This window comes from Saimiri boliviensis, chromosome 11 (assembly GCF_048565385.1).
Source record: "Saimiri boliviensis isolate mSaiBol1 chromosome 11, mSaiBol1.pri, whole genome shotgun sequence".
In the NCBI taxonomy this organism is placed as follows: domain Eukaryota; kingdom Metazoa; phylum Chordata; class Mammalia; order Primates; family Cebidae; genus Saimiri; species Saimiri boliviensis.
This window is the reverse complement of record NC_133459.1, coordinates 76,140,445-76,166,148: the sequence shown is the minus strand read 5'-3', so window position 1 is coordinate 76,166,148 and position 25,704 is coordinate 76,140,445. Positions and strand designations below refer to the sequence as shown.

The window sequence follows — 25,704 nt, the reverse complement described above, 5'->3', positions numbered from 1 at the left end:
TAACTTTCTAGAAAGCAGGGATCATGGATGTATTATTCAACTACCATTCATTCATCAATCTGTCATCCAATGTTCTTTTGCTAAGTAACTATTATTGTGCTTAACAATCTGCCAATCACGGGATTACATGCAGATTAAATAAAGCAGAATGTTCTCCTTGGAAGAGGTAACAGGAAAAGTCAAAAATAAAAGACAAATAAAATTAAAACAAATGAAAAAAATGACTAAATAAATAAATAAATAAGCAGAATGGACATAATAGATCAGGCATCCCCAAACTTTTTACACAGGGGACCAGTTCACTGTCCCTCAGACCGTTGGAGGGCCGACACATACTGTGCTCCTCTCACTGACCACCAATGAAAGAGGTGCCCCTTCCTGAAGTGCGGCGGGGGGCCGGATAAATGGCCTCAGGGGGCTGCATGCTGCCCGTGGGCCGTAGTTTGGGGACGCCTGTAATAGATATTCATTAAATGCTTGCTGAATGAATGAATGAACAACCTCAAGAAATACTTTACCTTATTGGTAAGAATCTTAAAAACATGTTTTCCTCCTCCTCTATTGAGAAACCAACACATTATTAATCTTCTGGTCAACCATTTATTTTATTATACATCACTCCAAATCATTATGCTGAATAAAAACAGTAATTGCATAAGAACATATATTACAAATCTCATCAATGCTTCAGTCTAAGTGCATATGTGAAATTGAGGATTGCTGCCATTTTTGAAATCAGTCAACATTCTATACACTTTATATGGATTATACTAACTAGCAATGTTCTTTATTCTATGAAAGGTAAATGTCACTCACCCAGAGACCTTTAGCTAGTATATGTGGACCAAAGACAGCTCACACATTCCCAAAAGCCATCACACTGGGAAGAAGTGCCCTCCTCCCCATCCTACTCCCATTGAGAACCACATGTCCCTGGGTTACATTTAATGAAAAATATTACTATTTCATATATGTTGTTTATCTTATCTAATATCTGAGTTCCTAGGAAGTTCCATGTAAATTGATACATTTAAGTGGAACAGAGCATTTGTGGGAAATCTGTGGCAAATCCTTCTATAACAAAGAATATTAATATTGATTTAACACTTAGTATTTGCCAGATATTACCCTAAATGCTTTAAATACATTATCTCATTGAATGCTCCAAACATCTCTTGAGGTAAATAATATTAGTAAATCCCATTTATTGCTGGGTAAATTTAGGCAAAGAAACATTTGATAACTAACTCAAAAGCCCAGCTAGAAAAAGAAGAGAGAAACCAAAATTAACCTCATATCTGTCTATTCTTGAACCATAGCTCTTAACCATTAGGATGTTTTCATAACCAATTTCTCTAAGTGAAGCATACACTATTAATCATTATCTATGTTTTACTCAACAGCTAAATCTTTAAAAATTAAATATGCTAGGCATAGATATTTAATTTTAATATCTATAGATTTTAGCCTATAAAAATTTATTCATAGGCTAAATAAATTTTAGTACCTTTTACCAGGCACTGTGGCACATGTCTACAGCTCCAGTTACTCGAAAAGTTGAAGCAGGAGGATCACTTGAGGCCAGGAGTTCAAGTACAGCCTGGGAATAATAGCAAGATTCCATTTCTTAAAAAATAAATACGTAAATAAATTGCACGGGTCTAATAAACATAAAAATGAAAAAAATATTGTGATGGGGGAGACCATTTTATAATAATTTTCATTAAGCCATCTCAAAGACATATTACTTAGTCACTGCAATAACTTTCTCATAAATGGCCATGGCTTTGTCACCACAATTACTGGAAATTTTGCTATGTGAGGAAAAAACCTAATCAGTACAATTGCCTTTCTGGGTGGAATTCACCTTCAGGCTCAATAAGCTTGTCATACATTACTCCTCAGTTATTTCAACCCAGATTGCTACTTGTTTCTAAAAGAACCTCCAAATATTGTATTGTCATCTACAGTCTAGACACCTACTTCTTAGGTGATTTACTGTTTGATCTTCTGGGAAAGTTTTACATTATAAGCACCAAAGAATAACACCAATTTCTATGAAGGAAATTCACAGGCAATAAAGCCTTGTTGCAGAGAAAAACTTTAATATACCAAATGATAATATTCCCTGACAACCATCTTTTTTTTTTTTTTTTTTTTTTTTTTTTTTGAGACAACGTCTCGGCCTGTTGCCCAGTCTAGAGTGCAATGGCGTGATCTCAGCTCACTGCAACCTCCGCCTCCTGGGTTCAAGCAATTCTCCTGCCTCAGCCTCCCAAGTAGCTGGAATTACAAACACATGCCACCATGCCCAGCTAATTTCTTGTATCTTTAGTAGAGACAGGGTTTCACCATGTTGGCCAGGCTGTTCTCAAACTCCTGACCTCATGATCTTATGACCTCATGACCTCACTTTGGCCTCCCAGAGTGCTGGGATTACATGCGTGAGCCACCAAACCCGGCCTTTGATGACCATCTTAAAAAATTTTTAGGATGTGACCACCTTCCCACTGTTATCCAAAAAAAAAAAAATTCTGAGGTGAGCCCTCTCCACCATCAGGTGATGACTTCTCAAAGAAGTACAGACAAATCTTCCTTTATTCATTCACTTTACAGCTACTGACTGAGCATGTACAATATGCCAGGCACTGTATTCGGTGCTGAGGATATAGTGGTGAATAAGATAAACATACATGCTACTTCTATTTCCAGAGAATCTGCCCATCTGAACAAGGTCACCTAGGCAAATAACTTCACCCAAGCTATCCAAGTGACAGCTCCATGCTTTTTGAAGGGTTTCTTCCCCAAGGTTTTTAATAATAAATTCATGGGTGCTATTATCAAGAACAAACTACCCCAAAAGTTAACTAAAACAGAAAAGGCAAGTCTCTTTTCACTGACCCTGAACTCCAAAGTCAGGCAAAACAATTGTCAGATGATCTGACAGGCTGCATAGATGAATCACTTAGTTTGACTCAGCCTACTGAGTCATTTTTACTGTAATAAGGCATTCTATAATATCATACTTCTTAGTTTACTCAGGACTTTATAATAATAATAATGCTATTCTTCCCATTTTAATGGTTTGAGGACACAGCATTGAGTCAAATTCTCCTCAAAAAGAACTGAGTTGCATACAGCAACTACTTCAATTTTTCCAGGTTGTAGGTTAGTCCATAATAACTCTGCTCTAACTCCTTTTTTTCTTTTCTCCTTATTTATCTTAGATATAAACACATAAACATTCCTCCCAAGATACTCTGTAGTTTCCTCTTCCTTTTCTTCACTTTGTCCTTGGACAACATCTTCCACACCTATAGTTTCAACAGTCACCCCTCAGAGACGACCCTTTCTTTGATGTCACCTTCTCTAGCTCTTCCTCCTGAGAATGGCTGTGGTTGCTGCAGAAGCAGCTTGAGCCAGAAAAGGTCTGAACCTGAACGGTCATCTAACAGCCTGGAGGTGAGGTGGTGACACAGCCCTGCGAGGCTAAACCAGAGGCATTTCTTAATGGATGCACGCTGAGGTCAAGCAAACCACAAACAGGAGTTAGTAAGAAACCAAGATGACCTGACAAGACAAATGACTCATTGAGCTGGCAAGATGGGCTAGGAATGGTCAGAACTGGAGGCAAAAACTGGAATTAGGTATGAATTCCAATGACAAATTTCAATCGCCAACTTCCCTTTCAGTTCCCTTCCCTTCCCGAACAATTCAGTTCTAAAGCCATTTGTGAGAGCATAGCCATATAGTATTTGCTGGAAGTAGGAGGCAGCCATGGTGGCCTTGAGCAGGCTATCAGAACTCCCAGGGTGAGGAGGAGATCCACCTAGAGGAAGAGGTTGCTGTGGGTAATAAAACCTGAGCAAGGTCGGGAGGAAAACCATGTGATGGGGAGATGGGACGAGAAAGGCATCTAGACTAGAGGGAGACCTAGAATGAGATCACAAATCACAAGCAAGACGAGCAGGGCATCAATAAAAAGAGGCAAACTGGCATACATTGTGGAATGGCCACATAAAGCAATTTAATATATGCATTACCTCATATTATTTTTTGAGGTGATAACACTTAAAAACTACTCATAGGCATTTTCAAGTATACAATGCATCGTTATTAAGTATAGTCACCATGACGTGTAATAACTCTCCTGAACTTATTCCTCCTGTCTAACTGAAATTTTGTATCCTTTGACCAAATCTCTCCAATCCCTCCACCCCACCTCACCCCCAGACTCTGGTAACAAAGGTAGATTGGTCTTGGGCCCAATCCTAGAGACCTTGCTTACCAAAATCCTTCAAGACATATCAACCTCTTGGGCAATTTGATGCAGCCTCGACTGTACCAGTGAATTACAGCAAGGCTCCATCACTTTGGATAATCTGACAAGCGAAGTTCAATTTCTACTTGGGCTCAGGAGATACAACTACACCACCAACTGAATGACATATAGGCAATAGCTATAAAATTTCCTGAAAATGATTCTTATGCCTAAACTCTCGCAGAAGTGTATTTATGTATTTTCATTGTCAGTCAATTTGATAAACTCAGTGATCGACCTTTGCTACATTACATTCCATCCTTTGAACTAAAGTCCTGAGTTCTAACCCTGGCTCTATTTTTAATTCCCAAGTCATTTAATGTTTTCAAGACTCCATTTCTTCAAGTATATTATGAATAGTTTGACTAGAAGGACTCTCCAGGGACTTTCAACTTGTCTACAGAGGAACTTCTATTACTTCATTTCTAATTTACCCCACAAGGATTTACAGAAATAGTTGTCACACAAACTCTTTTTAGTGATGAGGAGGAATCAATTCTACATTACATCTTTACTCATAGAGTCATAGCATCTTGTAGTCAGTGGATTTCAATGACCATCTCACCCAACCATGAATTCTGGGCCTGAGTTACAGTGTCAGTTCAGAAACTACTTACAGTTGCCAGCTTTATTTAATAATAGGAAGGACAAGAGTGAGAAAAGTTCACAATAAGGGTTAGAGTTAGATAAAAACTAAAGAGGTAGAGTGCAAGCACTGACCTTTTTAGGGTATGAGACCGTTAGAATTGCTCTTAAACTGAAGAGAAGATGGCATTGAAGAAGGATGGGAAATAATTATTGCTCAAAACCAATGAGGGAAGAAACCGAGTTTACTATGGGAACAGCAGAGCAATTTCTTACACTCTTAGGAACATTACTTCATTACTCCTCATCTCAAGCCTAGGTGGCAGATACCGTTTTGCCCCCATTTCACACAGAAGAAAACTAAGGTGCAGAACGAGAAAATAACCTGCCCGAAGTCACACACTAACAGATTGAAGAGCTGAGATGCTCAGTCTGACTACAGAACACCTGCTCTTGACCACTCTCCTTCCTGTAAGAAACGAATAAAAATGAGGAAGTATATTTAATTTCAAAAATGAACACAGATAATACTGAAGAAATGCTCTTCTGATGGCCTTGATGTTCTGAATCAAGAAGGAAATGCCATCTGCTCAGCTAAAGGTCAAGGATGAGGCTAGGGGTTAAGAAAAAAGGAGTGGTTTACAAAAGTCCTGTAAGCCTAGAAAAGGGACCTGCTACGGATGAATAAAAGAATTGCTAGCATCATCGACACAGTGAGTTTGGAACATTTGCACTAGTAATGACACCATCAGTATGGTTATGAAACTTTTCTGAGGACTTCTCAGAAACCCAGAAACAGAAACCAAGAAAACAGACTGTTTATCTACAGCTGGGGGCCTGAAAAGATAGTGATATGGACAGTCACTGTCTTAAAGGAATTAAGGATGTTGGTGGAGAATAGTTGAAGTAATTGATCATTGGGTCCAGGCCAAATTGGAAAGGAAGCAAAGCTAATGAATGTCTGTGAAATCAAATCGTAAGAATGAAAGACACTTTCTTTTCAGTGTATAAGAACTTTTGAAATTTATCGCAATAATTTTATTTTAAATCTTTAATTACATGAAGCAAGAATAAGCTATCTTACATTTTATTCTTTAGAAGAAAACTACATATATCTACTAAATACCAAGTAAACTGAATCAGAATCAAGAAAGTTACAACTTGTCCCAGATCTGTACTAGTGAAATATGTAACCAACTAAGGCACTCAGCCACTTTGTGCCTCAGTATGTATCTCAGTTAAAAAAAGAAAGAAAGGAAGGAAGGAAGAAAGAAAAAGGAAAATTTGATTTAATAATCTAATATTCTGTCCTTCATTTCTTCCTTTTATCCCATGATGAAAATAAATTGCTGAACTCTCCAAGCTAATTATCTAACTTTAACATAACTGAAATTTTCTTTCCTGAATATGTGTTCAATGTTTTTCAAAACAAAAATCTGCACATCCTTCAATATCAACTTCATAGTTTCAATAGCCAGACAGCAAAATAATGTACAAAATACAACAGAGCCATTAGCTACTCAACACCTCCATCTTCAGGGTTTTAATAATCTTAAAATAGGAAGATGATCCCCATGGTACACATAATAGCTTTTAAGACGCTATCTCAAAGTAGACTAAATTATGAATTATGTTGGCACCTCGCTCAATGAGTCTTCATTTTTCAATGATTTAATTTCAATTATTTTTCTTTCTTTTAATATCCTCTTGACTCCTTTATGTCATATCGTTTTTATCACCTAGAAGTATAGGCATTTACTAATCAATATTTACTAAATGTTTTCTGAATTCAGAATTATGTTAAGTTTTGAATTAATTGATTCCTTAAAGCTAGTAGTGCTCCTTGAGTCCAGAGCTTCCTGTCCGTGCCAGACTCAAGGAAGGAGAAACACAGTCCTGGAAGTACATTTAAGGCCCCTTCTCCATCCCTCATGGCTGTTTGGGTAGTGCCTGGTGTTACTGATGAAGCATGTGCTCTGGAGTGAGGAAGATCTGACTCCAAGTCTTAGTTTAGTTGCTTATGAGCTTTGGTGAGACCTGAGGCAACGTGGCAGAGCTTCGATTTTCTTATTTGTTTTAACTAAGAGGAGTTTTCATCTTTACAGTGTTGTCGTTAAGGACTAAAATAGGTAATGTCTACCAAATACCAAAAAATAAATATTTGCTCCCTCCCCAATCCTGCATAAAAGAGGCAATAGAATGTTATCTCTTATATGCATGAAGATTTACACACAGGGTGATGACAGATTTCTTTTTTTTTTTTTATTGCATTTTAGGTTTTGGGGTACATGTGATGAACATGCAAGATTGTTGCACAGGTACACACATGGCAGTGTGGTTTGCTGCCTTCTGTCCCCTCAACTGTATCTGTCATTTCTCCCCATGCTATCTATTCCCACCTCCCCACCCCCCGCCCCTCCCCCATTTCCCTCCAACGGACCCCAGCGTGTAGTGCTCCCCTCCCTGTGTCCATGTGTTCTCATTGTTCAACACCCGCCTATGAGTGAGAATATACGGTGTTTGATTTTCTGCTCTTGTGTCAATTTGCTGAGAATGATGGTTTCCAGGTTCATCCATGTCCCTACAAAGGACGTGAACTCATCGTTTTTGATGGATGCGTAATATTCCATGGTGTATATGTACCACATTTTCCCTATCCAGTCTATCATCGATGGGCATTTGGGTTGGTTCCAAGTCTTTGCGATTGTAAACAGTGCTGCAATGAACATTCGTGTGCACGTGTCCTTGTAGTAGAATGATTTATAATCCTTTGGATATACACCCAGTAATGGGATTGCTGGGTCAAATGGGATTTCTATTTTTAGGTCCTTGAGGAATCGCCACACTGTCTTCCACAATGGTTGAATTAATTTACATTCCCACCAACAGTGTAAAAGTGTTCCTATTTCTCCACATCCTCTCCAGCATCTGTTGTTTCCCGATTTTTTAATGATCGCCATTCTAACTGGTGTGAGATGGTATCTCAATGTGGTTTTGATTTGCATTTCTCTGATGACCAGTGATGATGAGCATTTTTTCATATGTTTGTTGGCCTCCTGTATGTCTTCTTTTGTAAAGTATCTGTTCATATCCTTCGCCCATTTTTGAATGGGCTTGTTTGTTTTTTTCTTGTAGATCTGCTTTAGTTCTTTGTAAATTCTGGATATCAGCCCCTTGTCAGATGGGTAGGCTGTAAAAATTTTTTCCCATTCTGTTGGTTGCCGATTCACTCTACTGACTGTTTCTTATGCCGTGCAGAAGCTGTGGAGTTTGATTAGGTCCCATTTGTCTATTTTGGCTTTTGTTGCCATTGCTTTTGGTGTTTTGGTCATGAAGTCCTTGCCTACACCTATGTCCTGAATGGTTTTGCCTAGATTTTCTTCTAAGGTTTTTATGGAATTAGGTCTGATGTTTAAGTCTTTAATCCATCTGGAGTTAATTTTGGTGTAAGGTGTCAGGAAGGGGTCCTGTTTCTGCTTTCTGCACATGGCTAGCCAGTTTTCCCAACACCATTTATCAAACAGGGAGTCCTTTCCCCATTGCTTGTTTTTGTCAGGTTTGTCGAAGATCAGATGGTTGTGGGTATGCTGTATTTCCTGTGAGGCCTCTGTTCTGTTCCATTGGTCTATATCTCTGTTTTGGTACCAGTACCATGCTGTTTTGATTACTGTAGCCTTGTAGTATAATTTGAATTCTGGTAGTGTGATGCCTCCTGCTTTGTTCTTTTTGCTTAGAATTGACTTGGCTATGCGGGCTCTCTTTTGGTTCCATATGAGGTTTAAGGTGTTTCTTTCCAGTTCTGTGAAGAAGGTCATTGGTAGTTTGATGGGAATAGCGTTGAATCTGTAAATTACTTTGGGCAGTATGGCCATTTTCACGATGTTGATTCTTCCTAACCATGAACATGGAATGTTTCTCCATCTGTTTGTATCCTCTCTTATTTCGTTGAGCAATGGCTTGTAGTTCTCCTTGAAGAGGTCCTTTACGTTCCTTGTTAGTTGTATTCCTAGGTACTTTATTCTCTTTGTAGCAATTGTGAATGGCAGTTCGTTCTTGATTTGGCTCTCTTGAAGTCTATTACTGGTGTATAGGAATGCTTGTGATTTTTGCACATTGATTTTGTATCCTGAGACTTTGCTGAAGTTGTTTATCAGTTTCAGGAGATTTTGGGCTGAGATGATGGGGTCTTCCAGATATACAATCATGTCATCTGCAAATAGAGACAATTTGATTTCCTCCTTTCCAATTTGGATACCCTTTATTTCTTTTTCTTGCCTGATTGCTCTGGCTAGAACTTCCAGTACTATAATGAATAGGAGTGGTGAGAGAGGGCATCCTTGTCTAGTGCCAGATTTCAAAGGGAATGCTTCCAGTTTTTGCCCATTCAGTATGATATTGGCTGTTGGTTTGTCGTAAATAGCTTTTATTGTTTTGAGGTACGTTCCGTCAATACCTAGTTTATTGAGGGTTTTTAGCATAAAGGGTTGTTGAATTTTGTCGAAAGCCTTCTCTGCATCAATTGAGATAATCATGTGGTTTTTGTCTTTGGTTCTGTTTATGTGGTGAATTACGTTTATGGACCTGCGTATGTTGAACCAGCCTTGCATCCCCGGGATGAATCCTACTTGATCATGGTGGATGAGCTTTTTGATATGCTGTTGCAATCGGTTTGCCAGTATTTTATTGAAGATTTTTGCATCTATGTTCATCATGGATATTGGCCTGAAATTTTCTTTTCTTGTTGAGTCTCTGCCGGGTTTTGGTATCAGGATGATGTTTGTCTCCTAAAATGATTTGGGAAGGATTCCCTCTTTTTGGATTGTCTGGAATAGTTTCAGAAGGAATGGTATCAGCTCCTCTTTGTATGTCTGGTAGGATTCAGCTGTGAACCCATCTGGACCTGGGCTTTTTTTGGGTGGTAGGCTCTTTATTGCTGCCTCGACTTCAGACCATGTTATTGGTCTATTCAGGGTTTCGGCTTCTTCCAGGTTTAGGCTTGGGAGGATGCAGGTGTCCAGGAATTTATCCATTTCTTCCAGGTTTACTAGTTTATGTGCATAGAGTTGTTTGTAATAATCTCTGATGATGGTTTCGATTTCTGTGGAATCTGTGGTGATATTCCCTTTATTGTTTTTTATTGCATCAATTTGGTTATTCTCTCTTTTCTTTTTTATTAATCTGGCTAGTGGTCTGTCTATTTTGTTGATCTATTCAAAAAACCAGCTCCTAGATTTATTGATTTTTTGAAGAGTTTTTTGTGTCTCTATTTCCTTCAGTTCTGCTCTGATCTTAGTTATTTCCTGTCTTCTGCTAGGTTTTGAGTTTTTTTTGATCTTGCTCCTCTAGCTCTTTCAATTTTGATGATAGGGTGTCAATTTTAGATCTCTCCTTTCTTCTCATGTGCGCACTCATTGCTATATATTTTCCTCTAGAGACTGCTTTAAATGTGTCCCAGAGATTCTGGTATGTTGTGTCTTCGTTCTCATTGGTTTCGAAGAACATCTTTATTTCTGCCTTCATTTCATTGTTTATCCAGTCAACATTCAAGAGCAAGTTATTCAGTTTCCATGAAGCTGTGCGGTTCTGAGTTAGTTTCTGCATTCTGAGTTCTAACTCGATTGCACTGTGGTCTGAGAGACTGTTTGTTATGATTTCTGTTCTTTTGCATTTGCTGAGGAGTGATTTATTGCCAATTACGTGGTCAATTTTAGAGTAGGTTTGATGTGGTGCTGAGAAGAATGTATATTCTGTGGATTTGGGGTGGAGAGTTCTGTAAATGTCTATTAGGTTTGCTTGTTCCAGGTCTGAGTTCAGGTCCTGGATATCCTTGTTGATTTTCTGTCTGGTTGATCTGTCTAATATTGACAATGGGTTGTTAAAGTCTCCCACTATTATTGTGTGGGAGTCTAAGTCTCTTTGTAAGTCATTAAGAACTTGCCTTATGTATCTGGGTGCTCCTGTATTCGGTGTGTATATATTTAGTATCGTTAGTTCTTCTTGTTGCAGTGATCCTTTTACCATTATGTAATGTCCTTCTTTGTCTCTTTTGATCTTTGTTGCTTTAAAGTCTATTTTATCAGAGATGAGAATTGCAACTCCTGCCTTTTTTTGCTCTCCATTTGCTTGGTAGATCTTCCTCCATCCCTTTATTTTGAGCCTTTGTGTATCCTTGCATGTAAGATGGGTTTCCTGGATACAGCACACTGATGGGTTTTGGCTTTTTATCCAATTTGCCAGTCTGTGTCTTTTGATTGGGGCATTTAGTCCATTGACATTTAGGGATAGTATTGTTATGTGTGAATTTGATGCTGTCATTTTGATGCTACCTGGCTGTTTTGTTGGTTAGTTGATGCAGATTCTTGATTGTGTTGGTGCTCTTTTACCATTTGGTGTGTTTTTGGAGTGGCTGGTACTGGTTGTTCCTTTATATGTGTAGAGCCTCTTTCAGGAGTTCTTGTAGGGCAGGTTTGGTGGTGATGAAATCTCTGAGTGCTTGCTTGTTCACAAAGGATTTTATTTTTCCTTCACTTATGAAGCTTAGTTTGGCTGGATAGGAGATTCTGGGTTGAAAGTTCTTTTCTTTAAGGATGTTGAATATTGGCCCCCAATCTCTTCTGGCTTGTAGGGTTTCTGCTGAGAGATCTGCTGTGAGTCTAATGGGCTTCCCTTTGTGGGTAACCCGACCTTTCTCTCTGGCTGCCCTTAGCATTTTCTCTTTCATTTCAACCCTGGTGAATCTGACGATTATGTGCCTTGGGGTTGCTCTTCTTGAGGAATATCTTTGTGGTGTTCTCTGTATTTCCTGGATTTGAATATTGGTCTGCCTTGCTAGGTTGGGGAAGTTTTCCTGGATAATATCCTGAAGAGTATTTTCCAGCTTGGATTCATTCTGTTCATCACATTCAGGTACACCTATCAGACGTAGATTAGGTCTTTTCTCACAGTCCCACATTTCTTGAAGATTTTGTTCATTCCTTTTTGCGCTTTTTTCTCTGTTCTTGCCTTCTCTTTTTATTTCATTTAGTTGATCTTCGACCTCTGATATCCTTTCTTCTGCTTGGTCAATTCGGCTGTTGAAGCTTGTGCATGCTTCACGAAGTTCTCGTGTTGCGTTTTTCAGCTCCATCAATTCACTTATACTCCTCTCTATGCTGTCCATTCTCGTCAGCAGTTCATCCAATCTTTTTTCAAGGTTCCTATTTTCTTTGCGTTCGGTTAGAACATGTTCTTTTAGCTCACTGTAGTTTCTTACTACCCACCTTCTGAAGTCTGATTCTGTCATTTCATCACCCTCCTCCATCCGGTCTGGTTCCCTTGCTGGTGAGGAGTTGTGATCCCATTTAGGAGGAGAGGTGTTCTGGTTTCGGGAGTTTTCATCCTTTTTGCGCTGGTTTCTTCCCATTTTTGTGGGTTTATCCACCTGTTGTCTGTCTCTGTCCCAGGGAGTTGGAGCTTTATGAGTTTCTGTTGCACTACTGCCTTTTTTGATTTTTCTTTCAGGTCTGACCCGCCCAGCTAGCAGCAGGCCTAGCCACTGCCTGCCCGCAAGGGCTTTGCTGAGCTACTGTGGGCTCCGCCCAGCTGCCCTGAGCTCTTCCCTGTAGTCCTTTTTATATGGGAGTAGTTAGAACTGTCTGGGCAATGGTGGCCCCGCCTCTGTTATGGCGGACTCTCTCTGTTGTGGCAGGTTGCCTTGGCAATGGCGGGTTGCCTCGGCAACGGCAGCCTGCCTCTGTAGCGGTGGAGAGTCTCAGTGGTGGCGGAAGCCCCTCCCCCACCGAGCCGGACCGTCCCGGTTCAGCTGTGCTTGGTTTGAAGGGCTCAACCCAGAGGGTTTCCAATTACTGTTTTTGTTTTCGTTGTTGTTGGGGGTGGAGGAGTGGGACCAACCGAGCCTGATCACCTGGCTCCCTGACTCAGAGTCTTTTCTTTTAAGTTGAACGACCCCGCGTTCCGGTCGCTTATTGAAAAGGCTCCGGGATCTCCCGTGCTGCGACTCACGGAGTCGGCTCGAACTGCGGCGCGGGCTCCTGTCGGGTTTTTTGCCTAGGAATCTCCTGGCCTGACTCGCTATTTCAGATGAATGGGCAACTCTGCCGTCTCAGGGCTCTGCTCGCCAGCTAAGAGGGCTCCCAGACCAGTGGCTTTTGTACGGAGAACCGCATCAACAGGGAGTGGTCACAGTAGCAGCGGGGGCGGAATCAGCCCTGCGGGGGCCAAAACAACCACACCAGCTGGGACTGCGACGCTGGCGACCCCTCTGCCTGGGTATCTCCTGGTCTGTGGGCAATAAGAGTTCATCTGGAAATGCGGCGTCCACTCACCCTCTGCACTTTCACTGGGAGCTGAAGTCCTGAGCTGTTCTTAGGCGGCCATCTTCCCAGCATTCGACAGATTTCTTAAAGCATGTGCTGGGAGCCCAAACAGGCAAAGCGTCCACATGCACAGTGCTGCCCCTAGTGGACTGTCTATGGAAGTACTTCACAATTACACCGTGGTTTAAAAAGTTTGAAGCAAAATAGATTTTATAATAAGGAACAAAGCATCTCTAGGAGGAAAGGATCATAAATTGATTTATTTAATCAAAAAGTGTTTAAGCAGTGCCAGAAACTATGCTTAGCATTTAGGATAGAAGACATAGTTCTGCTCTCAAAGAGATCTCAAGAAAATCATTTTAGCATTCTCATTTATACAGGTGTTTCTAGAGTCTCAAGAACTCAAGTTATATTGATTTTAAGATTCAGATGTGTTTAGAATGCAGTTGTTTGGGAAGATTAGGTGGCCCCAGCAGAAGTCTATGTATATTAGGAAATCAAGGTGCCTTCTGGAAGAAGGAAACTCATCCTGCGTTTGTACCAAGTTGGATCCAGGAACACGGATTCACAGCTGGGGGAGGTGTGATTATGAATATATAGTTGAGCTTGTCCTTTGTCCCAAAAGCACATAAACTAAAAAGGAGGCTGTAAGAAAGAGCAATTAATAAGTAGATGGGCTATTTCACTGAAACTTTCACTGGTATTTTGAGGGAAAGGTAGCACCATTGAAGTCAACAGTTTTGAGGGGAAAAAAATTGTCTCTTTAATTCCTCTTTAATTCCTCATATAAATGAAGATTCAGCACCCAGTTCAGCTTCTACCACATAGTAAGTGCTCCATAAATACATGTGACCATATGAACATTGAGTTCCTTCTTTATGTGTTATCAACTCTAGAAAAAATAAATAAGACTCATCTTTGAGGAACTAATCACAATTAGCACTGCAAAAAAAATATGAAAGTATATGTAAATAGTTCCAGAATCGCAAAGCCAAAAGAAATGTGTTTATCTGTTGGGGTTACTGTGGATTTCAAGAGATGAATTTATAGCTCAACAATGAAAGATGAGAAGATCACATGGGCAGAGGGGCCTTCCAGGTAAGTAAAGAATATAAGCAAGAGACTTGAAAATGTTAATGAATTAGGGGCCGTAACACCTCACAATGGATGCTGAGGATTGGGGCTTCTTTAATGGTTAAAAAAAAAAAAAAAGGGGGTTGGGGAAACAGTAGAAATGAAAACTCATTTTTTGATGTTTTCTCCCACTGTTCTGAAATAGTTCATGTCCTTCCATTTCTATCTATTCTGAATTTTGATGTTCTTAGCTTACAGCCCTCTGTAAATATGAGTTATGTACAATGAACAAAAAGTGTCTCGATTCTCTTTTCTTTGGAAAAAAGTTTTTTTTTTCCAGAAGGCATCTTTATCTCTCAGGAAAGTAAACCCCTGCTAAGCCCACTTTGCAGGGTTTCCAGATAAACCTCTGCAAATAGGTAGATCAGAGTCACCTGTTTCCTTATACAGTAGGGTCCTAATAACGTTGTCAAGCACAACTAACTTAAAGACCAAAGAGAACTGGTGGAAAAAGAAAAGAAAGATCAGGAGGAAGAGAGAGTGGGAAAGAGAGACGGGAAGATGGTGAGAGAAAGATTTGAAAAGAAAATATCAGAAGGAGAATGAAAGGAAGACAGAACACTAGAAAAGATAGAGGAAGAGATAACAAGTGAAACAGAGAGATACAGATAGTGTCTTTTATTTAAAATCTGCTCTCTCATTAAATTTCAAGTAAATAATACAGATTATTAACTATATTCACCATGCCGTACCTTAGATCCCCAGAACTTATTCACCTTGTAACTGAAAGTTTGTACTTCATGGCCAACATCTCCTCATTTCCCCTGACCCCTCAGACCCTGGCAATCACTGTTCTACTCCCTGCTTCTATGAGTTTGGCTTTTCTAGATTCCACATATGAGTGAAATCATAGAGTATTTGTTTTTCTGTGTCTGGCTTATTTCACTTAACATAATGTCCTCCAAGTTTACCCATGTTTTCACATTTTCACAAATGGTAAGGTTTTCTTATTTTTTAGAGCTGAATAATATTACATTATATAAATATGTATATATATATCACATATAATATATATCATGTTAATTATATATCACATATATCACATGATATATAATGTAATATTATATTCTATATATTACAATAATGTAATAAATAATGCAATATTATTACATTATTTATTATTAATTACTACATTATTATATAATGTAATATTACATTATATATAATTAATTATAATTTACATATAATTAATTATAATTATATATGTATATAATTATATATAATTAATTATATATAATGTAATATTATATTATATATGATATATAATGTAATATTATATTATATATTACTATAATAATGTAATATTATTACATTATATATTGTTATATATACCACACATATCTCACACATATGTAATGTTATATATAAATGTATATAAACATTATATATATACATTATATGTATGTATGTGTGTATATATATATATATCACATTTTCTTTGTCCTTTCATCAATCTTGGTAATAACTCTTTTGGATATGACACCAAAAACATAGGCAACAAAAACAAAAATAAACAAGTGAAACTACATCAAACTAAAAAGCTCTACGCAGCAAAAGAAACAATCAACAAAAGGAAAAGGCAGCCTACAGAATGGGAGAACACATTTGCAAACTATATATCTGATAAAGATTTATTATCCAAAATATATAAGAAACACACACAACTCAATAGCAAAAACAGCCTGATTTTAGAAATGAGGAAAGGACCTGAATAGACATTTTTTCAAAAAAGAAATGCAAATGGCCAATAGGTATTATATATGAAAAGGTACTGAACATCACTGATCATCAGGGAAATGCAAATTAAAACCATAATTAGATATTACCCCACACCTGCTGGGATGGGTATTATCAAAAATACAATTGCTAACAAGTATTGCTGAGAGTGTAGAGAAAAAGGGAACCCCAGTACACTCTTTGGTGGCAATGTAAATTGGTATAAACATTATTGAAAACAGTATAGAGTTTCCTCCAAAAATTAAAAATAGAACCTCATATGATCCAGCAATCCCACTTCTGCATATATATTCAAAGGAAGTAAAATCAGTATCATGAAGGAAGAACTTCATTTTTTACACAAATATTAAATGACTAAAATCTCCTAAATACTACTTCAGCTGCATCCCAAAAATGTTCATGGGTTGTGATTTTATTATTATTGGTACAAAATATTCTATAATTTTCTGTGCAATTCATCAATAAGGATGTACAGTGAACCCAGTAGATTTCCAAACCCACACTACGGCTATTTTCCCAGTTTCTGAAATGCATTTTTGTCATAGATATGAGCAGAAACTTACAAAATCCCACCCTTGGTTCTCTGTATCATGAAGTGAATGTGATCATGGTAGAAAAAAAAAAAAACTAAGAAAACCTGAAAGATAATACTGTATTACTGGAGGAATTGCAAAGATTAATTTCACTGAAAAGGATGGGAAGAATGCACAGGTGGTGATTACCATCACATCCCTATTCAGCTCACCTAATTTTGTCTATACAGAAGAGATATGGATCTTGGGAAATGACAGTAGATTTTCATAAACTTAAGTTGGTTGGCAGTGATTCCAAACCCAACTGCCATTCCAGATATTGTGTCATGACTGAAGCTAATCTCACATTCTCTTGTATTCGGCTACTGATCTACAAATATTTTTATCTCTATACTTGTTAGTGAAGACCATTAGAAGTTTTCTTTCAATTAGCAGGGCTATCAATACACTTTTACATCCTACCTTCAAAGAAACACAATTGGAAAACTGGTTAATGGGAAATACAGAGGGTTTGAAAAAAGATGTCTCCAAACGGGCACAGAATGTGCCAATATTTGTGTCCCCTGTGAATGTTTGCCAAAGAGCAGCCTCACCAGAGGAGAATCTTAATATTTAGATGAGCGTAGTGACCCATTATGTGGTCTCAGGCAATTTCTATCCCCCAAAAGGCATGTAAACAAAGGAATGAAGATTTCACATGAGTTCAACGACATGGACGTTCACTCGCTGATGCCTATTTAGCTATAACAACTGCAGAAATGCCATGCTTGCCAACAACAAAGACAAACACTGAGTTCCCAGTACATCACCACTCCTCAGGGAAACCAGCCAGATACCTGGTGGCAGGCTGATTATCTTTGAACCAATTCTATCAAGGAAAGGTCAGAACTTTGTTCTCACTGGAATAGTCTCTCTGAATTTGAATTTGCCTTTCCAGTCCTCAGTGATTTTGCCAATCCATGGACTTACAGAATAACTTATTAACCATCATCATTTTCCACACTGCACAGCTTCTGATCAGGTAACTCATTTTACAGTAAATGCAGTAAGCCAATAGGTTCACGCTCATAGAATTCAATATTCCTACCTTTTTCCCCATCACTCTGAAGCTGCTAGCCTGATGGAGCTATGGGATGGTCTTCTGAAGACTCGGTTATTGCGGAAATTAGATGGCAGCACTTAGTGTCTCTAAAGTGATTCAGGATGCAGTATTTTCTCTGAATCAGTAACCGCCATATGGTTCTGTTTCTCCTATAGCCATGATTCACAAGTCCAAAAATCAAGGGATAGAAATGGAAATAACTTTTCTCACTGTTATCCCTATGATCCACTTAGAAAAGTGTTTTTCATTTCTGCATCTTTGCCAGCTTAGAGATCTGAGTTCCCAAAAGAGAAGCACTTCTACAAAGTGATACATCAACGATACCATTAATGTGTGAGCTGAAACTGTCACCTGATGACTCTGGGTTCCTCATACCAATAAACTGACAAAATAGAGATAATTGGAATGACTTATCCTGGTTTTACCACTGCATGATGGGAGCAGGAAGGAGTAAAGTGGAAGAATTCCTTTGGGGGACATCTTAGTAGTTCCACGTCCTATGATTAAAGTCAGCAGAAAAGTACAACTCATTGCAGGCAGGGCTACTGACCTCCAGACCTTTCCATTATAAACATTTGAGTTACTTCAACAAATAAAGAACTAAGATGAGCCGAAGTTTATCAACTATTTTTCTTCCTATTTTTCCCCTTTTTCACTTCCCTAATACTGAACATAAGATGTGTTAACAGTTAATTTTAGTATTCAATACACAGGATATCAAAGTAGAAATATGACTCTGATATAAGGGGAGTGAACACCAAAGATGGATAAAGTCAGACTTTGTATATACTCTGCTAGGGAAACGGTTAGCAAGCGTTTCGTTGCATGAGGAATGACTGCATTATGTTAACTGGAAGAATAATTTTGATATTGAATTTGTTTGAATGTTAACTATGGTGAAAAAAGGTTTGTATAAATAGCAATATATTTATTTATTTAGAGACAGAGTTTCACTCTTGTTGCCCAGGCTAGAGTGCAATGGCACAATCTCAGCTCACTGCAACCTCTGTCTCCCAGGTTCAAGTGATTCTCCAGCCTCAGTCTCTCAAGTAACTGAAATCACAGGCATGTGCCACCACGCCCAGCTAATTTTGTATTTTTAGTAGAGACAGGGTTTCTCCATGTTAGTCAGGCAGGTCTTGAACTCCCAACCTCAGGTGATCCACCCCCCTTGGCCTCCCAAAGTGCTGGGATTACAGGCGTGAGCTACCGTGCCCAGCCATAAATAGCAATTTAATAAGAGGTAGACTGCACTGGATTCTGCTGCTATCAGTTTGGTTAAACTAAAAATTTCATTTCCCCGATTTATATTCCAGTATGGTATGGGAAAGAGAACTTGAATAAGAATTGCAAGGTAGAAATGAAGTAGGAGCCATTATTTTTAGAAGTACATTATACTCAACACAGTGAGGGATGGATACAGAGGTGCCCAGCTTGTAATTCACCTTTATCTACTCTTCATCCAGTTTTTTTCCCAAACTACTGGCCCCAATAGCCATCCCAAGCCTAACACCACAGTCTTGGCTGTAGATCTACAAAGACAACCGATGGACCCTTTCACAAGCTCCCACTTTGAGATCCCACCATGACAGCTGGGTAGGAGACCTTTCAGATTTTCCTTCAGGCTGTGACTTCTCTACTCATTCCAATGCTTCAGAAGGACTAAACTATGCCCTGGTTCTGTTTTTGGGGGTTTTTTTAATTGCATTTTAGGTTTGGGGGTACATGTGAAGAACATGCAAGATTGTTGCATAGGTACACACATGGCAGTGTGGTTTGCTGCCTTCCTTCCCCTCACCTGTACCTGTCATTTGTCATTTCTCCCCATGCTATCTCTTCCCACCTCCCAACCCCCCCGTCCCTCCCCCATTTCCTCCCAACGGACCCCAGTGTGTAGTGCTCCCCTCCCTGTATCCATGTGTTCTCAATGTTCAACACCCGCCTATGAGTGAGAACATGCAGTGTTTGATTTTCTGCTCTTGTGTCAGTTTGCTGAGAATTATGGTTTCCAGGTTCATCCATGTCCCTACAAAGGACGCAAACTCATCGTTTTTGATGGCTGCATAATATTCCATGGTGTATATGTACCACATTTTCCCTATCTAGTCTATCATCGATGGGCATTTGAGTTGGTTCCAGGTCTTTGCTATTGTAAACAGTGCTGCAATGAACATTCGTGTGCATATGTCCTTATAGTAGAATGATTTATAATCCTTTGGATATATACCCAGTAATGGGATTGCTGGGTCAAATGGGATTTCTATTTTTAGGTCCTTGAGGAATCGCCACACTGTCTTCCACAATGGTTGAATTAATTTACACTCCCACCAACAGTGTAAAAGTGTTCCTATTTGTCCACATCCTCTCCAGCATCTGTTGTCTCCAGATTTTTTAATGATCACCATTCTAACTGGTGTGAGATGGTATCTCAATGTGGTTTTTATTTGCATTTCTCTGATGACCAGTGATGATGAGCATTTTTTCATATGTTTGTTGGCCTCCTGTATGCCTTCTTTTGTAAAGTGTCTGTTCATATTCTTCGTCCATTTTTGAATGGGCTTGTTTGTTTTTTTCTTGTAGATCTGTTTTAGTTCTTTGTCAATTCTGGATATCAGCCCCTTGTCAGATGGGTAGACTGCAAAAATTTTTTACAAATTCAACGCTATTCCCATCAAGCTACCAATGACCTTCTTCACAGAACTGGAAAAGAACACCTTAAACTTCATATGGAACCAAAAGAGAGCCCACATAGCCAAGTCAATTCTAAGCAAAAAGAACAAAGCAGGAGGCATCACACTACCGGACTTCAAATTATACTACAAGGCTACAGTAATCAAAACAGCATGGTACTGGTACCAAAACAGAGATATAGACCAATGGAACAGAACAGAGGCCTCACAGGAAATACAACATATCTATAACCATCCGATCTTCGACAAACCTGACAAAAACAAGCAATGGGGAAAGGATTCCCTATTTAATAAATGGCGTTGGGAAAACTGGCTAGCCATGTGCAGAAAGCAGAAACAGGACCCCTTCCTGACACCTTACACCAAAATTAACTCCAGATGGATTAAAGACTTAAACATCAGACCTAACACCATAAAAACCCTAGAAGAAAATCTAGGTAAAACCATTCAGGACATAGGCATAGGCAAGGACTTCATGACCAAAACGCCAAAAGCAATGGCAACAAAAGCCAAAATAGACAAATGGGACCTAATCAAACTCCACAGCTTCTGCACGGCAAAAGAAACAGTCATTAGAGTGAATCAGCAACCAATAGAAAGGGAAAAAATTTTTGATTCTGTTTTTAACTGCACATGCCTAATTGCTCACTAGTAATTCTAGGAATTACATTTGGTGGAAAAGGGACATGTCTTTGTGTTGCTGCAACTTTTATAAGTCACATTTGCCACCACTCCCATAAGAAAATATCTCCTCAATTCAATGTAATCTCTTTATGAGAGAGAATGTTTTTTTGCTCAGTACCACATGCCACCAAATGAGTCATGTCTAGAATGTCTTATGAGGTAAGCATGGAAGCCCTGTTTGATTGACCTGTCATTAAAATTCTGTATTCAGGGCATTAGGGTGATTCACTGGTTTAAATCTATGTATCAACTCCAGTTAGATGCTTCTGTGAAGGTGCCCCTCTAAAAAGTTTAGAAGCCATTAATCTTAAGACAGATATAAATTTTATGAATCATATTTTAAGTACCAAAGCCACTATCACCTGAAGAATTGAATAATTGTAATAAATGTATTATGTATTATACTTGACATTTTCAAGCATTAAAATCCAAACTCATTTTTGAGGGTCTCTAAATTATCTTGTATCAAGGTGGTGACAGGTTTTACGACTTGGAATAAATATTCATTAGTTGTTAAAGAGCTTATCCCGTTTTGTCTCATTTATTTAAAAATAAAGTCATGAACCCGAAACCATAAATATTAATAGATGAAACCCCTGACACAAAATCTGTATAAAACAAATAGCTCCTACATGACTAATAGAAGTTTTTGTATCCTCACAAGTCAATATGCTAAAAGTTCTTTTCTCTTCTTGAGACTTGCAGCAGCCATGTGACTTTATGGAGGTTAAGATAAGGAAAAATAGACTTAATTTTTATCTTTCTGGCATTCAAGAAACTGAGAAACAATGAAGCTAAAAGGTGTGGGTAGACAGCCGTGCCACCTGCTTAGCTACAGACAAATTGGATTGACTGGATGGACAATCCTTTCCATTAAAAGCAGACCCAGGTACTAGGGTAATGTTGTCAAACTTCCCCTAAAAAGGGGAAAAATTCTGAGGAAAATCTGGAGGAGAGGGTCATGGAGAAGCTGAGTTCAGTGGGCATCACTTTTTTGCTCTCCTCCTAACCCTAAGAACAAATAATAATCTATAAAATTGTAGCTTTCCTTCCTGGCTTTTTACGTCATCCCACAGCTGAAGATACAAAGATACGAAGAAACCTAAAAGGACTAAATTAGAAAATAAATGTCCCTCTCTAGGAGAAAAAACACCTCAAGTTGCTTTTATTCTTGCTAAGAGCCAGGAAAAAGAGGAATATGCCATAGATCTCAAGAATAAGGAAAAAAATCACAATGCTAACTCACAGTGAACCAACCCTCTAGGCTAGAATGTGACTTGCTTTGTTCAAGGCCAAGTTAGAAGTGTTAGGCCAGCAGAATCTTGAAGACTGCTTGCACAACGGGGCTTATCCTTTTCAAACATTCTGTATTGAAGCTCAGCTGCCATTAAATAAGATCGAGAGGCCATATTGAGGAGGTCTGGAAAATGAAACATCATGTAAATATAATGGTCATATAGAGAGAAACATGAAGGCCCCAGAAATAGGAGAGAGGCCAGCTATTTGGGAATTTCCAGCCCAGCCCAGTTACCAGGTAAATTAAGCCACATAAGTGATTTCAATCAATATCATGTGGAGCAGAACCGCCTCATCTACCAGCAGCATGATTAATATGTATGTGAAGCCACTGCTTGGGATGAGTTTGTTACACAGCAATAGATAACTGATAGACCCGCTGAACTTTTAACAAACTTAATTGCACATACAGCTGTGATATTAGAATCACAAGGCTAGCTACAGAACAAGTCTGAATCCAGCTACCCACTGTATTCCAAAGACATTCACCAAGTGCATAGAAGTGACATGCTGGTGGCTAGAGGCAGGATAGAAAAGCTAAAGAGCTCTCCCTGAAGCACTTGTGCCCTGGCTGAAGTGCAACAGCAGAGTGGGAAGCCTGAGACTGTAACTGTGATGAAGCTTGAACTTTCACTGAGTGTGAGGCGGTGACTAGCTAAGGTTTTTCAGGGCAGAAGAGCTATCTTAAAACAGAAGAAAAAGTCTGACATCAATGACTTAAGATTCTGTAGAAGCTAGAATAAGAAGAGTAAAGTAAACCCAGAATATGGCAAAGTAAGAAAATAATAAAGATAAGGGCAGAAGTCAATAAAATAGAAGACAAAAGAGAAAAAAGTTAACAATGTCATATGCTGGGTCTTTGAAATGATGAACAGAATTGATAAGGTCTGAGTTATTCTAATTTAGACATAGGAGATACTGAGAGAAAAAGAAATAGAAAAAGAGCCTAATACAATCTGCCGCTATCAGGAATGAACAAGTGGTTATCATGGCAAATCCTACAGACATTAAAACAATAATAGGAGAATATTATAAGCAATTCGATGCCAAAAAGTTTATTGGCATGTAGGACTATTTTTCCTCGGGGATCTAGTGTCTGTTGATGTTTTGTTTTGTTTTCTGGGCTGGTGAACAAGAGGGTATTAGCTATTATTCTGTCCAGAATTGTGTAATGAGAATGGCTTGAAGGCCAGGCTCTAGTCAGTCAGTCCTAGTGCGTTAAAGGAGGAGAGAGAACAGCAACGAGGGTAGCGAGCCCTGGGCACAGGAAACCACCACTAATACTCTCCTTTGCCGCCACTCCACCAGGCAGCCATCTCTGAGCAGTTCCACCCTTATGTACTTAGGAAGAAGCACCATCGGCAGAAGGCAGCCTTCCCACGCTGTCACTCCATCGTCACTGGGCCATCGGAGGGGAAGGAATGGAAGAGTGAAAGTCCAACAGCAACTTGGCTTCGCTCCGGCTACTTTCAGTCATCTCACCCCAGCAGCGCTTTTCTGCTGTTCCGTTATTACCGGTGGGCTGTTGCCAACAATCTCTCTGATGAAGAAGTGCGTTACTGTTGCCCAAAGAGGTATGGAGGAGGCAAGAGCAGAGCTTCAAAACTGCCCTCCCTCCTCGCACTGCCTTACAGCCCTGCCCGCTTGCTTCACAGTTTATTCAGGTTGATTTCTCCATCTTGACGGGAACCAAAAACATTTTTAATTGTTGCTGGAAGCCCTGTGGTTTACACTGATATTATTCTTGACCATCAGCCAATATTTAATTCCATCTTGTCAGCTTTCCTCCCACAGTCTCATTCCCATTTTCCTTTGGGCTTCTTTCCTCTAACCCAATCATACTGCTCCCTTCCCACTAAAGCCTATTTATTGTGTCCTAGAGAACCTCCTCTCAGAATAAAAATATCTCTATTACATCCTCCATCTCTCCCAACTCCTTGCCTTAACTGACTCCTGGGTGCACGCCAAGTACACAGCCTCCACTGCGTGCCGCTCAGGGGCTGATTCCTGTTCTCCCATGTATATTGGACTTAAGTACTAGGATCAGCTTTTTCCTTGTTCTCTGGTGCTGCTGTCCAGATTTTTTCTCTGCCTCCTTCAGGTAAAAATATCTGCTCCTTTAAGGATTATGCGTCTCTTATTCCTCATCATTCTTGCTGACCAGCCTTCAGCCACCCCTCTTTCTGATTATTCAAAGACTTTAGCAAACACAATCTTTCTACCCACCTCATGTCATTATCCTCTGTGACTTCAGCATTGTGTTGTCAGCCCATTTATTACACTGTCCTTTAAATACCTTCCTCTCCTCAATTCCAATGCCTTCAACTCCATGCCATCTCAGCTATTATTTCAGTTTAAATAGCAACAAAAATCATGTTCATTAATTAAGTGCTATTTGCCTGGAAATACATTTAGTATTTTATATGACTGCCACATATAACCCTGACAGCATCATTTTGGATTATATTCATTTTCCAAACAAGAAAACTGAGGTTTTGAGAGTTTAGGTAACTTGTCCAGGCCAGTCACATAGTTCACAATTAAAAGAGCCAAGATTCAGAAAGATTCAATCAGGAAGGGAAGAAAGAACACTTAAAAACTTTCAAGTCAAAAATATATGAATATTTTATTTTATCTACACTCCTCTCTCCTCCTTATGGCACTAAAGAAAAAGGTCAAGAATTTAATCCATTTCTTCCAGATTTACTGGTTTATGTGCATAGAGCTGTTTGTAGTAATCTCTGACGGTAGTTTGCATTTCCCAGGAATCGGTGGTGATCTCCCTTTACCGTTTTTTATTGCAGCTACTCAATTCTTCTTTCTTTTCTTTTTTATTAGTCTAGCTAGTGGTCTGTCTATTTTGTTGATCTTTTCAAAAAACTAGCTCCTGGATTTATTGATTTTTGAAGGGTTTTTTGGTGTCTCTATCTCCTTCAGTTCTCCTCTGAGCTTAGTTATTTTCTGTCTTCTGCTTGCTTTTGAGTTTTTTTTTTTATCTTGCTACTCTAGCTCTTTGAATTTTGACAATAGGGTGTCGATTTTTCTCACGTGGGCATTTATTGCTGGAAATTTCCCTCTAGACACTGCTTTAAATGTGTCCCATAGGATCTGGCACATTGTGTCTTCATTCTCGTTGGTTTCAAAGAACATTTTTATTTCTGCCTTCATTTCATTGTTTATCCATTCATCATTCAGAGGCAAGTTGTTCGGGTTCCATGTGATTGGGTGGTTTTGAGTGATTTTCTTAATCCTGAGTTCTAATTTGATTGTGTTGTGGTCTGAGAGACTGTTTGTTATGATTTCTGTT

The 25,704-nt window shown here is 39.0% G+C and overlaps 1 long non-coding RNA gene across 1 annotated transcript in view; it reads right to left on the bottom strand.

The window, feature by feature from the left end:
* Window positions 1-517: 517 nt before the first annotated feature.
* Window positions 518-25,704, bottom strand: part of LOC101046371 (uncharacterized) — a 111,007-nt gene continuing 85,820 nt past the window's right edge. Inside the window, exon 4 of the long non-coding RNA XR_012512614.1 lies at window positions 518-633. This is a non-coding gene — a long non-coding RNA (uncharacterized LOC101046371). The remainder of the gene's footprint in view (window positions 634-25,704) is intronic.